The sequence below is a fragment of the Ochotona curzoniae genome, unplaced genomic scaffold, assembly GCF_017591425.1.
Source record: "Ochotona curzoniae isolate NIBS_2020 unplaced genomic scaffold, NIBS_Ocur_1.0 contig_1, whole genome shotgun sequence".
In the NCBI taxonomy this organism is placed as follows: Eukaryota; Metazoa; Chordata; class Mammalia; order Lagomorpha; family Ochotonidae; genus Ochotona; species Ochotona curzoniae.
The window spans coordinates 6,167,805-6,184,027 of record NW_024464918.1 but is presented as its reverse complement, the minus strand read 5'-3'; the positions used below and the strand labels follow the sequence as shown (position 1 = coordinate 6,184,027).

The following is a 16,223-nucleotide window of genomic DNA, read 5'->3' as shown; positions in this document are numbered from 1 at the left end:
TGGGAAGGAAGGCAAATGTAGCTCAATTCCATTCTTAACAAACACCAAATAAAATATTCACCTCGAAATACATACATCTCCCAAAACCCACGTAACAGAAATGACCTTCGTCTTCCAGTGATGTCATAGTTGCGTATAACTGGGACCTTGGCTGCAACATCCAACCCCTTCATAATGCCACTGTTTGACGTCTTTCCCCAATCGGATGACTTCAGAAACCCATAAGGAATTCTACGTCCACCCTTCACAACCCTTGGCTTGTAGCCATCTGCTTGGGTGAGTAATTCAGCAGTCAGTTTTCCACTGGCCCTTCTGTACCATCACATCCCACTGAGTTGCTCAGGGATTTGGCCTCAAGCCATTCTGTGGATACTCCAGCACCTCACGGACACACACAAAGGGGAGGTGGCGGAGTATTGCTCTTGATGGCCAGGGTCATCTCTGCTAAGAAGCAAAAGCATGCAGGACTCAGGAAGTGGGACAAAGGGAGGGAGCGAGGGAATCTTGGGGGAAGTGTTGGGTTAGTGGACTCCGGCTCATGGTCTGTCTAAGCTCAGGACTCTTTCAGCCACTACAAGACATTCAAGTGACCATTGCAGCTTTGTTCTGTGAGTTCCGAAACCTTATAGCTGGGAGGCAAGGCCAGTGCTTGCTCAAGAAATCATGTTAGGAATGAGGGATGACCAGCCTCCCTGACAGTGGTCAACCTCTTGTACTCACAGGCCCTGAGTGCTTTGCCCAACACATGAGAGGGATGTGACCTAGGCTGTCATTAAGAGAGTCACCTGCACTGTCTTGGACATGATGTCTGGAAGCTGGTCCCCAAGAGCCCACATTGTTGTGATCTGGAAAAGGCTGGGATCAGAGGTCCCTAAAGGTGTGGAGAGGGAGTGGGGTAGCCATGAAAACTATGGCTCTCATCCAAGGTCAACCACATCATTTCAGTATCCGGCTTGACCCCTGCTGCTTTTCCTACCCTTTCCCCCACTTTAGAAGTTGAAATGTGATTCTATTTCTATGTCTCCTGGAAAGAAGGTTTGGGTCTAATCGATGTCATGACAGATTGGGAAAGAATAAGATTTGAATTTGATGGCGAAAAGCCTAGAAAAGAGACCAGGAAGGATTTCTTTTCTGAAAACCAGAAAGAATGAGGGAAGAGGGAAGATAAGAGTCCAACGTTTTGGGAGAAGTCCCAATGCTGTTTCCACGGAAAAAGGAAAAGACCACAGGGAGCCTTGCCCCAAATCCCTTTCCCAGAAAAGCTCAGAAGAAAGCAGAACTGCTTGGCCCAAGAGACTTCAATGGGTCTGGGCAAGGCGGGAGTCATGCAGGGAACCAGTGCTGGCCCTCCTTGTTCCTGGGCATTGCAAACTCTTAGCTGTGTGGGAAGGGAAGCCAGAAAAAGAAAGGGCAGAAAACCAGAGCCAGAGAGTGGCTGACATGGAATTTGCAAGCACCTGTGAGATAAAGTAAAAATGAGGCTGAAGGCAGTGGTGTTTCCTGCATCCCTAAGTTTCTTAGCTCTTCACATCAACTTATAGCCCTTGTTTGGCCTTATCTAGGCTGTCTATAAGGAGAACAGGAGCTTCATTCATCATGTTAAAACTCTTCTAGGATTCAGGGTCCATCTCCCTCCTTCCCTCCAGCCCTCCTGTCCCATTAAAAAATTATGAGAATTGCTTAGACCATCCCAACAATTGGTCTCCCAGAATCACAAGAAAGTCATCCAAACTAGCTCCTGAAGAAAATGTCATCAGAAAATGCATTCACAGAATAAAATGTTTTGTCACAGCTTGGAGTGACACATGCCTTCAACGTTTTCTTGGTTCTTCTTGGTTTTAGAAACAAGTCCCACCTCCAAATGCCTTCATGGGGATTTCCCTTGTGTAAAAGACGCTTGTATTTGAGTTACAAAGTCAATGCTTACTTTTCTAGTTCTAATGTTTTACACCAAAGCTTGATGCCACACCCGTGTGCTAGTGGACTTGGTAACTGAAATGAAGAAAGGGCTATTGAATAGCTAGGAGGTAAGGACAGGGCTGCATCTAAAAGGGTGGTCCCCAGACCAGCATAACTGCATTACCTGCCAACATGCTTGAAATGCAAATTCTTGGGCTTCACCCTAGACCCACTGAATCAGCAGATCTGCTAGGGGCCCAGGGAGTCCTTTAGGAGATATTGAAACAGTTTCCAAGTTTGAGTGCCTCTGGTGGGGAGTTTAAGATGATGGATCTGGAATCACATTGGCCTGGGTTTCAATCCCAGATCGTCCATCATAGAGATGTTCATCTTGTGTTGTTGGCTTCCCTTCTCCTGGTCTGGTTTTCTGATCTAATAAACAGTAATAATCTTCATCTCCCAAGGCGATCAGGCCAAAAGAAGCAGCGTATTTACCCAAGTCTGGGGTGGGTGTTTTGGAAGAGTGCTACGTGATAGCTATCCCTACCCGCTTGCACATTCCAGACCAACATGAAGCAGACAGATGGAGGCCAAGGTTGGCTTTGCTCCTGTGAAAGCTGACATGAGGATGTGAGTTGGGTATGTGGTCCCCACCCACATCTGGACCTCCTAAGTGTTGCCTCCTATGAACTTTCACAATGTTTCTAATGGGTGGGGTGTTAGGAAGTACACGCGCCAGCCACTGCCTCATAATGTCACATCCCAAACGGATGAGTAGAGGGTGTGTATCTACAGGCCTCACAAAGGTAGCCCAGGTTCCCCTTGAAAGGCAAAGGGGCCCAGACTAGACACTCACCTGGAAGCTGGAAGATGCATGCAAGCATGTACCAGCTGGGGCTGGTGCCATGACTCAACAGGCTAATTTTCACCTTAAGTGCCAGCGACCCATATGGGCACTAGTTCGTGTCCCAGCTGCTCCACTTCTGATCCAGCTTTCTGCTTACAGCCTGGGAAGGCAGAAGAGAATGGCCCAAATTTTGGGGACCCTGTACCCACATGGGAGACCAGGAAGAAGGTCTTCTCTCCTGGCTTTTGATCATTTCAGCTCTGACCATTGCAGCAATATTGGGGAGTGAACCAGGGAATGAAAAATCTGTCTCTCCTTCTATCTGTTTTTCCAACATAAATAAATAAATAAACAGACAAATAGATAGATATTTTATTGGAAAAGTAGATACACAGAGAGGAGGAGATGCAGAGAGGAAGATCTTCCATCTGCTGATTCACTCTCCAAGTGGCTGCAACAACTAGAGTTGAGCTGATCCTAAGCCAGGAACCAGGAATCTTTTCTTGGTCTCCCAAGCAGGTGCAGGGTCCCAAGGCTTTGGGCCATCCTCTACTGCTTTTCCAGGCCACAAACAGGGAGCTGGATGAAGGATAGAGCAGCCAGGACACAAACCAAGGCCCATATGGTATCCTGGTGCATTTAAGGCAAGGACTGTAGCCACTAGGCTATTGTCCTGGGTCAAAAAATAAATAAATCTTAAAAATATATATAAAAAAATGATGAGGCTCCCTAGCTGTCAGAAAAATGCAAATGAAAATTACACTGAGGTTCCACCTAACTCTAACAACACTTGCTGGCATGAATATGAATAGAAACATACCCTCCTTCACTGTTGGTGGGAGTGCAGGCTAGTACAACCACTATGGAAGTCAGTATGGAGAGTGCTAATAGAACTGAAAACTGACCTGCCATATGGCCCAGCTGTCCCACTTCTAGGAAGATATCTAAAAGAAATGAAATCCGCATATGAGAAAGGGATCTATAATCTTATATTTACAGAAGCACAAACTACAATAGCAAAGACATGGAAATAATCCAGATGCCTATCAAGAGAGGAGTAGATAAACTGTGGTACATCTGCTCCGTGGAATGCTACTCAGCCATTTTAAAAAAAATAAAATTCTACCATTTGCAACCAAATGGTCTCAACTAGAGACCATTATGCTCAGTGAAACAAATCAATTCCAAAAGGACAAATATGTGTTCTTTCTGAAATAAGGAAACCTTCATGTAAAATACAAGATCAGTAGCCCTTTCAATACTGTTTTTGTTACATCTCAGGGGGTTGATATTTTTGTTTTCATTTTCATTCATTCAAAAAAAGTGGTTTTTTTTTTCTTGTTTAATTTCCTCACTGACTCATAGGTCACACAATAGCATCAATTACTTCAGGAAGGTCTTTTGATTTTCTTTTTAATTTCTTCAGGGACACATTCAGTAACATATTTTTTAACTTCATGTTGTTGTGAATTTTCTGTTTTTCTCTCTGTTGTTGATTTTGTTTTATGGATTTTTGTTTAAGGGGATACAAGTAACTGTGTATTACACAGTATTACACAGACTCTCACATACAGATGTGAAGATACAATGCAGTGTGCGTGTCTACTTCCAAGTCAAAGACGAACTCCCAATGAAACTGTGGAATGTCTCTTGACATTCGGATGGTGGACTCTCTGCCATTGTCTATGCCTACAATGGCAGGTAAGTAGCAGAATGATGGCTTATGACTATTGTGAAGGACTATGCTATTGTAATGACATGGGGGAAATCTGTGTGTGTGTGTGTAATTTGGGAGGAGGGGTGGAGTCTATAGAAATAAATCATGGAATGAAAAAAATGGAATGAAAAATGAATGAAAAAATAAATGGTGCCATTTGAGCTGCATAGGCTCGGCTTTTGCTCTTGGACTTGGCAGCCTTGTAGCTCACGGTTCTGAACAGGGAGAAGTGTGTGAAGGGCCAGGAAATAGATGTCTATATCCCTTAGGGTTCTTCTTTTGCAAACCCCTGTTTGGAAACAACAGCCTGCGCCATTACTTGAAAAAAACCAGTCTCCCCCAAAATAAATGGTATCACTGACTGCTTCCTGGCAGTTAGGAATAACAACAATTCACACATCAGAAGAGCTGAGCAGGGGCCAGGCATGTATTAATCAATATATTAAGACATTAAAATCTCACAATGCCACCATGGGGTGAGCTTAATATCATTCACTTCAATTCTGCAGAAGACACAGCGTTAAGCAAAGAGCCAAAGGAGTGAGCAGGAAATATTCAAATCCACATGGTCTGGCTGCCGGGTCGCCCTCGCTATCCAGGACACTATGCAAGCACTCCACTGTCCACAGGTGAAAGACTGAGGATTCTGAAACATGTGCATGCCTTGCTTTTATAATAAGAACATAAGAAATGATAAGAACTAATAATGTGACCCTTTCTGAATTGAAAAATCCAGAATTATACAAAGAAAATGATCACAGAAAATGCCTAACAATCTAAACAATAATGACAACAAAACATCATAGGAGTCAGCGCGACAATCATAATTTAATGGAGAACAGGATACATCTGGTAAGCACCAGATTCATGTAGTCAGACCAAAAATTGCCTTGATAAATGTATCCCCCAAGAGAAAGACAGACACCTGTCAACTACCACAACCTTGGTCATGCAAGGAGACTTCAGAAAGTTCATAAGAATTGTAATAGAAAGATACTTATTTTGGTACAGAAGTTTTGAAATTTATGCATCAAAGGGTTTTTTTTAATGGTTCATAAAAATGGATATTATGGAAAAAGAACACACAAATTTTAATTTTTTACGTCAACATAAACTTTTATGTACATTTTCTTCAATCTAAAAACTATTCATTGATTTTCATTTTATTTCAAAGGCAGAAGAACAGAGAAAACAAGAGAGAGAGTGAGATGTCTTATTTTCTGGCTCACTTGCCAAATGGCCATAATAGCCAGAGCTGGGCCTGGCAACAACCAGGAGAGTTGAACTCAAGTCTGGGTCTCCCCGATCTTCATGAGATTTGTGGAGTCCCATTAGACATCTGATAAACACTGAGCAGCCAACAGTTCAATATCCGAGTGCTGAAAAACTCTGCTTGAACTCCCCCACCTTTTTTTTTTTGGAGGTTTTAACCCAATGTTCTCTTGAATAACTTATCGCATCAATCTGTCATTTGAGTTGTTTGAAAACCCTTTTCTAGTGAGTACCACAACTGAGCATTGTCCTTGTTAAGAAGTTTATTTCTTTATCATCTTATTTGTTAGGGAAGTTGCAATATGTCAGAGGAACATAAATAACCCCATTCAACTGAGAAAATGTTTTTCTCCAAGTTCAGGGTACTTTTCACATTTCAAATCACTTTCTCACTTATCCAAATGCTTTGCTGCTTTCTCGGTGACTGTCTGATGGAGATGAAATGGAGGACAGCCAAGCCAGTCCCTCTGAGGAGAAGCATCTCAACATCTAGCTCATCACCATCATCTTCTCTGGCTTATCCTAGAAAGAGATTGCAAAGCACCCCTGCTTATGAATAAACATGTGCACCTTACCCAACTAAGGAGTTCAACCTCATCCTTGTTTGAGATGAAGGCAGAGGCGCCATCTAATGAGCTTGGCTTTAACAGTAAAAAAGATCTTGATGAAAATGGCAAATAATCACAAAAAGCACAGACACTTTCTCGCTGTCTCTCCCTCTCTTTAAGTGGAGCCTCTCAACCTGTTATGAGAATGGGAATGAGAAAGTGAAATAGACTAGAAACAGACCAATTTCATTTTTCTGTCAGCATCTCATGACAGCTCCAAGATAAACCTCATAAACTGTGAAAAATGAACAATTCTTGGTTTTGATAACCTAAGCTGGGATGAGGACCAAGAAGCTAATATCTATGGAACCCAGGAGTTTATCTCACTCGTTTTTCACTGATTAATTCCAAACTTATCTTATTTTGTCAACAATTTCAGCAGGCCAAATGGAAGGCTGTAGGCCCCTAGCCATGGCTCTCCACTTAGCCTAGGCTTGCTGGTGCCAAGAGATGTGCTAATGAACCGGAAGTCTCCATATCTTTATTTCTGAGATGCAGAACTGCAGGGCAACAACATTCCAGAGAAGGTAGACAACAGTGGGAACAGCAAAGGGTAGATTTGCAGACTTGGGGGTGTGGTAGGGTAGGGTAGGATCTCAAGAGAGAGGAATAGGGAAGCGCAGGAGCAAACGGATTGATTAATTACTTGGGAAAGCAAGGAAGCAGAAATACAAATGGACTTTGGGGAGCTGAGGAGAACATGGAGGGAATGGTTGGGCAGGTAAAGTTTCATTAGGTGGAAGAAGAGACTAGAAACCCCAGTTAAGGAGCCATTGTGTGTTGTAGAGCAAGAGAGTCACCTGATCAGAGTGGCTATCAGGATGGCAGTGTGCAGGCAATGAGTGGAAGGGCTAAACTCTATTTAGAAACCTCTCAATAACTGGGATAGCAGGGACAGCAGGATTCTCTCATGCTTTTCCTCTAGCTGCAGTCTCTTGCCACCATTAGCACATTTCATCATAAAGGCACAAGATTTGTACTACTGTTTATTTCATTTTATCTTTAACCACAAACAGGCACGGGTGGGCTCTTGGTTGCACCTGCCCTCTTGGGATTTCCAGGTCCCATCCTAAAGCACCTGGTTTGAATCACAGGTACTCTTCCTCCCATCCAGCTTCCTGCTAATGCAAATCCCGAGAGGCAGCAAATGATGGTTGAAATACTAGAGTCCCTGACACGCATACGGGAGACTTCCAGCTCCTAGCTTTAGCTGGGTCCTTCCCTGGTTGTCGTGGGACTTTGGGAAGCAAACCATTGCCTGGAAAATCTCTATCTCAATCTCTTTCTGTTGCTCTGACTTTCAAGAAAACCCATAAACACACACACAAAACAAATACAATTTGACTCAGGTATTTTCCGAGATAGGTCTTTTGGCCTCATGTCCATCTGTATCATGTGAAATCACTAATCATAAGAGTTAGATTAGGCACGTTTTCATCATATAAACATAAGCGCATGACTTGCGAAATAACAAGTTTGGTCTGAGACTCTGAAAATCATTGCAGTGCAACAGCGGAACTGCACGGAAGAATACCTTAGTTAATAGGTTCTTAAGTATCACGGAGTCACAATCCCCTTATTTACCTACTGTAATCCACAGACTCCTTTTTGGTAACACTTTGTATACACACACACACACACACACACACACACACACACACACACACACACACACACTACATCATATCATTTCAAGCTGTCACCGTCCCTTGGATTAAAACCCTCTTGCCTCACCCAGGGCCTACAGAACATAAGCCTCAGCTTCTGGACAAGACATGTCCCTTGGCTAAGCTCCCCAAGCAGGACTGCTGTGGCCTTATGGAAGACCTGGGTACCTGCCATGCCTTCTGGGGGGAACCTAACCCCCTTCTGCTTCTGGAATGTTCTGTGGTAGAAGTCATTCTTATTGGCTCACTGGTCTTTATTGGAGGCTCTCACCAACCATTGCCACGAGGAACCTTTTTTTGGCTCTGGTGTGAATGGGCTGGAGTGGATGGGGTAGCACACTCATGCTCAGGACAGAACCTGGACAGGCAGTCTGTAGAGTCCCGGTGGTTGCCAGACCACTGCTAGAGGGGCTCCATCTCCCCCATGGCCTGTGATTGCTCTGTCAAATCAATTCAAAAGACTATAAAGATACAAGAGCTGAACAGCACCAACAGGGGCTGGCTTTGTGGTTTTATTTTTTCAAGGCTCCTTGCCAGATATAACAAGAATAAATATGAAATGGCTCCAGATTCTAAGCATGAACCAATGTTGGGGTTGCAGCTGATAAGTGAAGGACTAAGCAGGCTTTGACACTGCAATTCTGCAGAGGGCGGCACCCTCGTTGGAAGTGGGGGTGTGGGGATTTATAGAGGGTGCTGCAGGAGTGTGCTGTCTGGGAGAGGCGCCCTCCTTATAAACACCAGGCATCTGCTAACGGATTCTCATGTCAAGAAAACACTGGTAAACCATTGGCATGATCCAAGAACTATTCCCTTCCTCTGCTCTGAGCACCAGGGCCCCCTTTTTCCTTATCTGTTTCTCATTTTCATCATGGGTGCTGTTTCTAGTCCATTAATTGAAAAGATTTTTGGCTAACAGCCCACATGACCTTTCGGAGGGAGGTGGGGTGAGGAAAGAACCCTGGAGTTTGGGAAATCTGTGCCTCTTAGAGAAGTGAATGCAGCCAGGACAGCCCCTTTTGAGTCCCTGCTGGGCTTGGTCTGGCTGTGGCCTGTGGCACAGGAAGGGGAATGGCTTATAGGGACACTTCCATCCCTATTCCCCACCAGGGAGCCATGGTAAATCACTGGTTTTCAGAATGTCCTCTGCAGAAAATAAGGTCATTTTAAAGCTTTTAAGATCAACTATAATAGACTCCCCATAATTTGTTTTTCTTCAGTTGCTTTTACAGACCCTTCTGGACCTCCCTCCAGCGCTGGGTTTGACACCACTCAGCATGACACAGAGGTGACAGAAGCGGTGGTGGGAACAAACAGCTGAGTTAAAATCCTGCCTTTGTGTCTTCCATGCCCTGTGGCATCATCCGTGCACTTTAACCTTTCTGCTACTAAATGCTTCTATCTTCCAACCCCTCAAAATTTGTTACATCCAAACCCTAATCCCCAACATGATGACATTTGGACAGGCGATCTTAGACCAGTAGGGGAGAATGATGTCATGAGGATGGATGAAGGTCTTGGTAAGAAAAGACAAGAAAGCTTGCTTTTCCTCTTGGCTGCGGGAGAGGGAGCATGCTCAGGGCAAGGGCCCTACCAGAGCTTAGCTCTGCTGGCATTCTGATCTGAGGCTTCCAGCTTCCAGAACCGCGAGAAGTTAACATCTGAAGTTTAAGCTGCACCAATTACAGTATTCTGTGCATGTAGCCATGAACTCGGACAGCCTCTGAGTTTGGGCTTCTAGAAAGCAGCATAGCAGGATGAGATGACATGATGCAGGTCAAATGTACAGCCCATGTGTGGAAACACAATGACCAATGTGAGTGCTCCAGTCATCACTGTCCTCACCAGCGCCATCCGTGGCTTCCCGAGGATCTGGCTGAACAAAATGGACACCTTAAGTCCACCTCAATTCAACACCGTGCAGAGTGGGTCTGCAGTGGCACTCACAATACGGCCAGAATGTATTTTTCCAGTTTCATTCTTCAACTAGACACCTAGACCCAGCTGTAACATCTATTCATTCAACACGTTTATGACACCTGTCATGATCCAGAAACTTTCCCAGATCGACAGATACAGCCATAAGCAGGGCAGACACAGTCCCCGTCACTGAGAAGGGTGACTACCTTTGCCAGGGGAGCCATGGGGATCAGAGTGCAACACGACTTGGCAAATATAGCAGCCAAGCTGATAAGGGCAGTTACAGCTATCACTCCAGGTTAGTGCTGCAAACAGGCATCAGGGCACAGATCTTATCAGGCCACAGAAACTTAAGGGCTACATATTTGCTTGTTTGTTTGTTTTTGAAAAATTCAATAAGTTATTTGCTGACATTTTTCAGCAACAGGTGCTGTGCTAGGTCCAGGAGTGCCATGGTGGATAAGGCAGGCTCAGTCCTAGCCTTGCACTGAGTTAAGTGAAGGGAGTAGGCAGGCGAGAGAGCAAATAGTCCCCTTAAGGGCTAATGCCTGATCCTTTTGGTCGGCTGTCATAGCTCTGCATTCCAGGGCCTCATTCCACAGCTCTCAAACAAGCCAGGCACTTGGCGTCCCCTATGTCAGTTTTGCATCTTCTTCTGGAATAATCCATTTCATTGACAGAATCATCTTCAAAATAAGCAAAGTTTGATCTCTCCAGCTGGAAGAGGCAGCAGCCCTGAATCTGAGTCCACTGTCCACATAGCTGCTCCCTCTCCCCTCTAACAGTCCCACTCCCCATGGGACTCATTAGGGCCTACCCCTCCCCTCCCCAGCCTCCCACGTTAGCACATAAGTTGTGGTCTGAGACTGAGAGGGTTTTTGTTTTGGAAACAGTTAAATCTTTCATTGCAGACCAATTAAAATTTAAAGTCTCTTCCCCCCCACCACACACACACACACACACACACACACACACACACACACACACACACACACACAGTGCTCTGAACACAAAGAGCCAGTGACCACTTAGTGTTTACTATTAGGAACAGGATATGAAAATCCAATGCTAGAAAACCTAGTTCCTCACCTCAGTTTGTTTTTTCCTCGCCCAGGTTCTTTCAATGAGAGGCTGTGCTGCCAGGAAGCCCAGCACCTCCCCCACAAGCATCCCCATTGCTAGAGGTGGGAGCCAATGCCCCTGGCCTGCCCAGCTGTCCTGACCTGGCAGAGGAGGCAGGTTCCCAACTGGTATCCAGGACATGCTCTGAGCACTCAGGAAGCATGTTCCTCCTGTCGCATAGTTCCGCCTATCGCATTCCCTCCTCCGCCCCCCAAACTGCCATCTCTACCTCCCAGGCCTTATCATGTGGGACATTTCTTCTGCTCTCCAGCCATAATTCACGGACAATTCCAGGGGCTCTATCCTGATGTTCCAGGATGAAGAGACAGGACATGACCCCTACTTCTTGGCCCTAATCTCATTCTGTATTATTTTTTTAATTCTTATTTTCCATTTTACACTTTTGTAGGTATAGAACTTCCCCTCATTCTCTCCCTCCCACATTCTGTATTCTTTGACTCAAAAATTAATATTGTAAAATGAGGTGAGGTGAAGAGTGCCTAGGAGTCTCCAGTCTCCAGGTAAGGATATAAATGTGTTTATACAACACATATGTGTGTGTGTGTGTACTTGAAAGTGTGTGTTTTGGGGTAAACTGCTAGTGTGTATTTATACAATACCTGTGTGTGTATGCACTTGCAAGTATGCATTTTGGGGTATACCGTCAATGTGTGTTTGTCTACAAGCATTCCAGCTGGTCCACTGAATGAAATACATATTGGAGGAGAGGCCATCATGACGGCCAGAGCCAACATTTGCAAGGTGCCAGAAAGACCCATAGAGTAATGCAGTGTGTCAGAAATGCAGCCTACACATCTACCCAGGTCCGCCTCTTTACTGAGAAGCCAAGGCTCCTGCTCTGAGATGACTTTCCCTTCAAGTCTTGACAAGCTACTTGATCTGTGCCTTGTCATCCCCCCTTTCAGACAGGAAACATACCTGTCCTTCCTTTGCCTTGTATTCCAAAGGCAATCACAGTTACACATTCACTAAACTCTTATTGTGGCCAGCACTGCAGCAAACACTTAAACTTGCATACATTTTCTCATGTAGCCGTAACAGTCACTTCAGGGTGACGTATTTATGTGCTGTTATTATTTGCATGGAACTGATAAAGAAACACAAGTTCAGAGATTAAGTAACGTGTGAGATCACACAGCTGGTAAGTGGTTGAGCTTGGATTTGCACAAAGGTATTTTAACCTTTCTGCATCTGAGGTAACATTTCCTCATAAGCCAGAACCACCGCTCTTTTTAGGAGAAACCAGCAAAGGTTAATAAGGAGAAAGAGATCACCTTGGAGCACTAGACTAAGTGCAACAGGCCCTTGAAAGGTATTAAGATGAATTTTCTCCTGAGGCATCCATTCTCCATCTACGCATTCTCTTGCATTTTTGGAGACCCACAACTTTCTAATTCACTTTCCAGATCCCATGGAGCGGCGTCTGGTAACTCAGTTGATTCAGCAGACAAACTCTGTAAGACTCTTGGAAAGATGTTATTACTTGGAAAAGATGCCAAATGTCACATGGGGGTAGGAACTGTTTACAAACATTCTCTTCCCTCTTTGCAAAGAGCAAGCATTATGTTGTAGCCACCAGCTCTGCTCCAGGTCATCCTTCTGTTTCAGGACTCTCAGCACTGCCCAGATCTCCATGTGGACTCACAGCACACTAGGAAGGGTGGTGACACTTGGTCTGCTGTCATCGAGAACAGTCAGTTTTCCTGAAAGGTACTTGCCAAACTCATAGTGGCAGCCTTGCAGCTGCCTGAGGCTCCAAACCAGCTGTTCACCCCATGAGTTACTGAAAGAGATTCTACAAACATTCCTTGATCACTTACTCCTGGTAAGGTGGCAGGGATGGTAAAGTATGTGCCTGTCGTCTCCCACCAAAAGTTACAGATGTAGGGCATAAAAAGACCAGGAGAAAAACACCACCATGCTAGTTAAAATCATGCTGCATGAACACCCTTCTAATGAAAGTATTTTGAGTTAGCTATTAATTTGTATTTGCCTTTATCTTCTCCTTTCCTATTCTCATTCCTGACGCAAGCAACCAATCAACCTGCTTCTCATTGTCTTCAGGATAGTACCTGGAAGGGCATAAAAGAGAAGCAAAGCACAAGATGCCTACACTTGATATCTGAAGAGCTGGTACCAGAGTTGAAGGCAAAGGGTTTAGGGCGGAGGCAGCAGGAGCCAAGAGTTTGTGAGAACCAGCAAAGCGAACTGGAGAAAGCCTAGGCAGAAACATGCTTTCTTTGGCAGAGAAAGAAATATCGTCAGGCTGGGAGTAGTGGTAAGAGGATAGAGGGAAGGTAAGCAGGAAGTAGGCACAGAAATGGAGAAGGAAATATTGACACTGATGTTGAGATCAGAATGCTCAACACTTTGCAAAGGGGCTCCAACCTCATGATTTTTGCCTAAGTAGCCTATTCCACCCACAACCCTGAGAAGAAGCTGTGTGATGTGTTAACTAGGCAGAGAATGACAGGTGATTTTGCAGACTCTTCTTTGATCCCCAGTGAAGCGCAGAGGGTTGCTAGCTCTAAGGATTTCCTGTGCAAGGAAGACACAGTGCCTGAGAGGTCACATGCCTGGTTGCTGCTTTACCTGGATGAGGCCCCAGGCCCTAGAACTGAAGCTCAGACTCACAGTGGTACCCAAGTCAGTCCTCTAAGTTTCCTGGTGGCCTGGAGGGAGATGGTTAAGGTAAGGTCAGATGTACCAACATAGATGTCCCGTCCTAGGCACCCAATAATTTCACTTGTTAAATATGGCAAATCCTACATATGGTTTGAAGCAGAAATTAAGTTGACAATACGATGTGGATTGAGAGCCATATCTAATCTGTAAAACTGAATTTTACATCCCTAGCAGAAAGGCATTTTATTTTTAGAGTTCTTTAGAGTTTAGGAGGCCCCTTCACACAGCCTGCATCACTCAGTTCTCTTCCCATCAATCTGGTGAGATGAGAAACGTCAGGCTGATTATTCCTAGAAGAAACGGGACTCACTAAGTCTGCTGAAGCCTCAAAGCCCAGAGGTGCCAAGCTGTAAACCAATCAGCTTCATCATCCAGTTGCACTCAGCTCAGGAACCCCAAGTCGCTGCTGAGTCACCAGAAGTGCCATCATGGATTCAGTTCCAAAATGCTCTTATGAACTTGGGAGTCTCGGGTGAGCCTGATTTCAGATGCCTGACCACAAGTAAGTCTCTGTTGCTTATGGCTTCTAGAAAACTTGTTAACAGGGTTCTAGCTACTAATCCTTCAGTTTACCACCTACAAAGATTCAGCCAGCTGGATACTTGTGCACCTCGAGGCTGATGGTGTGGCTGGTGATTTATGGAGAAGAGAGCTGTGGGAAGAGCAGCAGCAGGCTTTCCGGGATGCACGGGAGACCCTGAGGCGGGGCAGCCGAGGAATGCACGGCCATGTATACTCAAGACAGCCATTTGCTTGGGTAGGAGGGGGAAATCTGTCAGAACCTCAGCATTTTTACACATCCTAAAATCTTGACTTACACACCTCGGGTCAAGGGGACGGGAAGGAACGCCATGGCACTTGTGAAGTTATCTGGTGCTAATGTCAGTAAATGTGTGGCAGCTGCTTTGGCCATTACTGAAGCTGGTGTATTTCATCTTCAGAGCATGTTGTAGGAAATACAGACTAGGATTCTGCGGAAGCTCTTTGCAGACCTCTGTGCACTTTGATACAAAAAATATCTTTTTTTTTTCATTTTACATAAGGGACTTTGAGGGCAGGGTTGTATTCATTTTTTTTAACTAGGTGTTGGGAGACAGAAACCAGTTTTATTGTCATTTTCAAAAATTCTTTAAGCCTTTATATGTTATAAATATTATTTATGATTTATTAAACAGTGGCTGCAAATAGTAAGTCTTGGTTGCTGCTGGAAGCTGCTTTTGGGGTGTGGGAAAAGCCGCCTTCTGGATGGGAGAGAAGATTTTGATGACCATTGGGAGGATGGTGTTGGCGACAGATTTGCAGCAGGACAACAGGAGGGTTACTGTACTTCTGTAAATGGGATCTCTTCCCAGGATCTCACTGACTGGGAAGGGTGACCTCTCCTTGCAGGTGGCACCAGCCTTGGTCAACCAGGCTTCTTGGCCACCTAACCTGGCAGGAAAGTCCAGTTCAGACCTCGGGGCTTGTTCTCACAAGCCTCGCTGCCCTGCACTGATGAAAGTTCAATTCCTTCTGCCTAGGATCTGCTGATGTATAGGTGTGCTGGAGTTCTGCTGAAACACTGGGGTTTCATTATGGGCCTTATGAAAATGGACTAGAGTCAAACAAAGACATCACTCGCCAACCATGTCTCCCCTTCTCCTCTAGCCCCACTCCCACCCACCTAATATTACTGTTTTACCCACAACATCTTAACAACTGAGCTAATTCTCAAATCACCCACATCTGATGTTTTCAGAAATCATTCCAGAAAATGTCTCTGGGACAGCAGATTCTCTCTTTGAATTTGTCTTAAGATACGATTCTCGGAGCCTTTGCCAAAAGGCAAAGTTGTGAGGAATATAAGGATCCTAGATATAGGATAAATCCCACAGCCTACTAACCAGATCACATTGGACAAAAGTTACTTAACCTCTGAGTCTCGCTTTCTGCATCTGTTAAAGGAGAACAGAGCAGCACCACCAATCTCAGCACTCTAAAATCCAAAGCTTTGTGACATCATAAGTGGAGAATTCCACACCTGACTTCAAGTAACAAGCTGCAGTCAAAACGCAGGTGCACTAGAAATAATGAATAGAATTCCCTTCAGGCCATATGCATAAGGTACGTGACTCATGAATGAGTTACAGACAGGGGCAGGGGGGCGTCCCCAAGATATCTCATTACATATAGGCAAATATCTCCCAGCCCCCACCCCTTCCCCAAATCCCAAATCTGAAACACCTCTGACCCCAGGCAATTTGGACACTACCCACTGTATAGAATGTTGAGAGAGTTAAGAAGATAATGCATAACTGCTTACTCCATGGCAAGCGCCAAAAGGGGGTCTCTTGATGTTTTCCACAGCCCTACGATATTGCTCTGTCTTGTTTTACAGAGGCTGTGCCACATGCCTGGATACAAGGGCAAGACCTGTTCAGCTCCTGGCCTTGAATGTGGCCCCATTCTTCTCTGATGTCACAATC

The 16,223-nt window shown here is 44.9% G+C and overlaps 1 protein-coding gene across 2 annotated transcripts in view; it reads right to left on the bottom strand.

Annotated features, from left to right (window-relative positions):
- The window catches only part of SLIT3 (slit guidance ligand 3), a 586,046-nt gene that overhangs the window by 305,112 nt on the left and 264,711 nt on the right, over window positions 1–16,223 (bottom strand). The gene's annotated exons all lie outside the window — the stretch shown is intronic.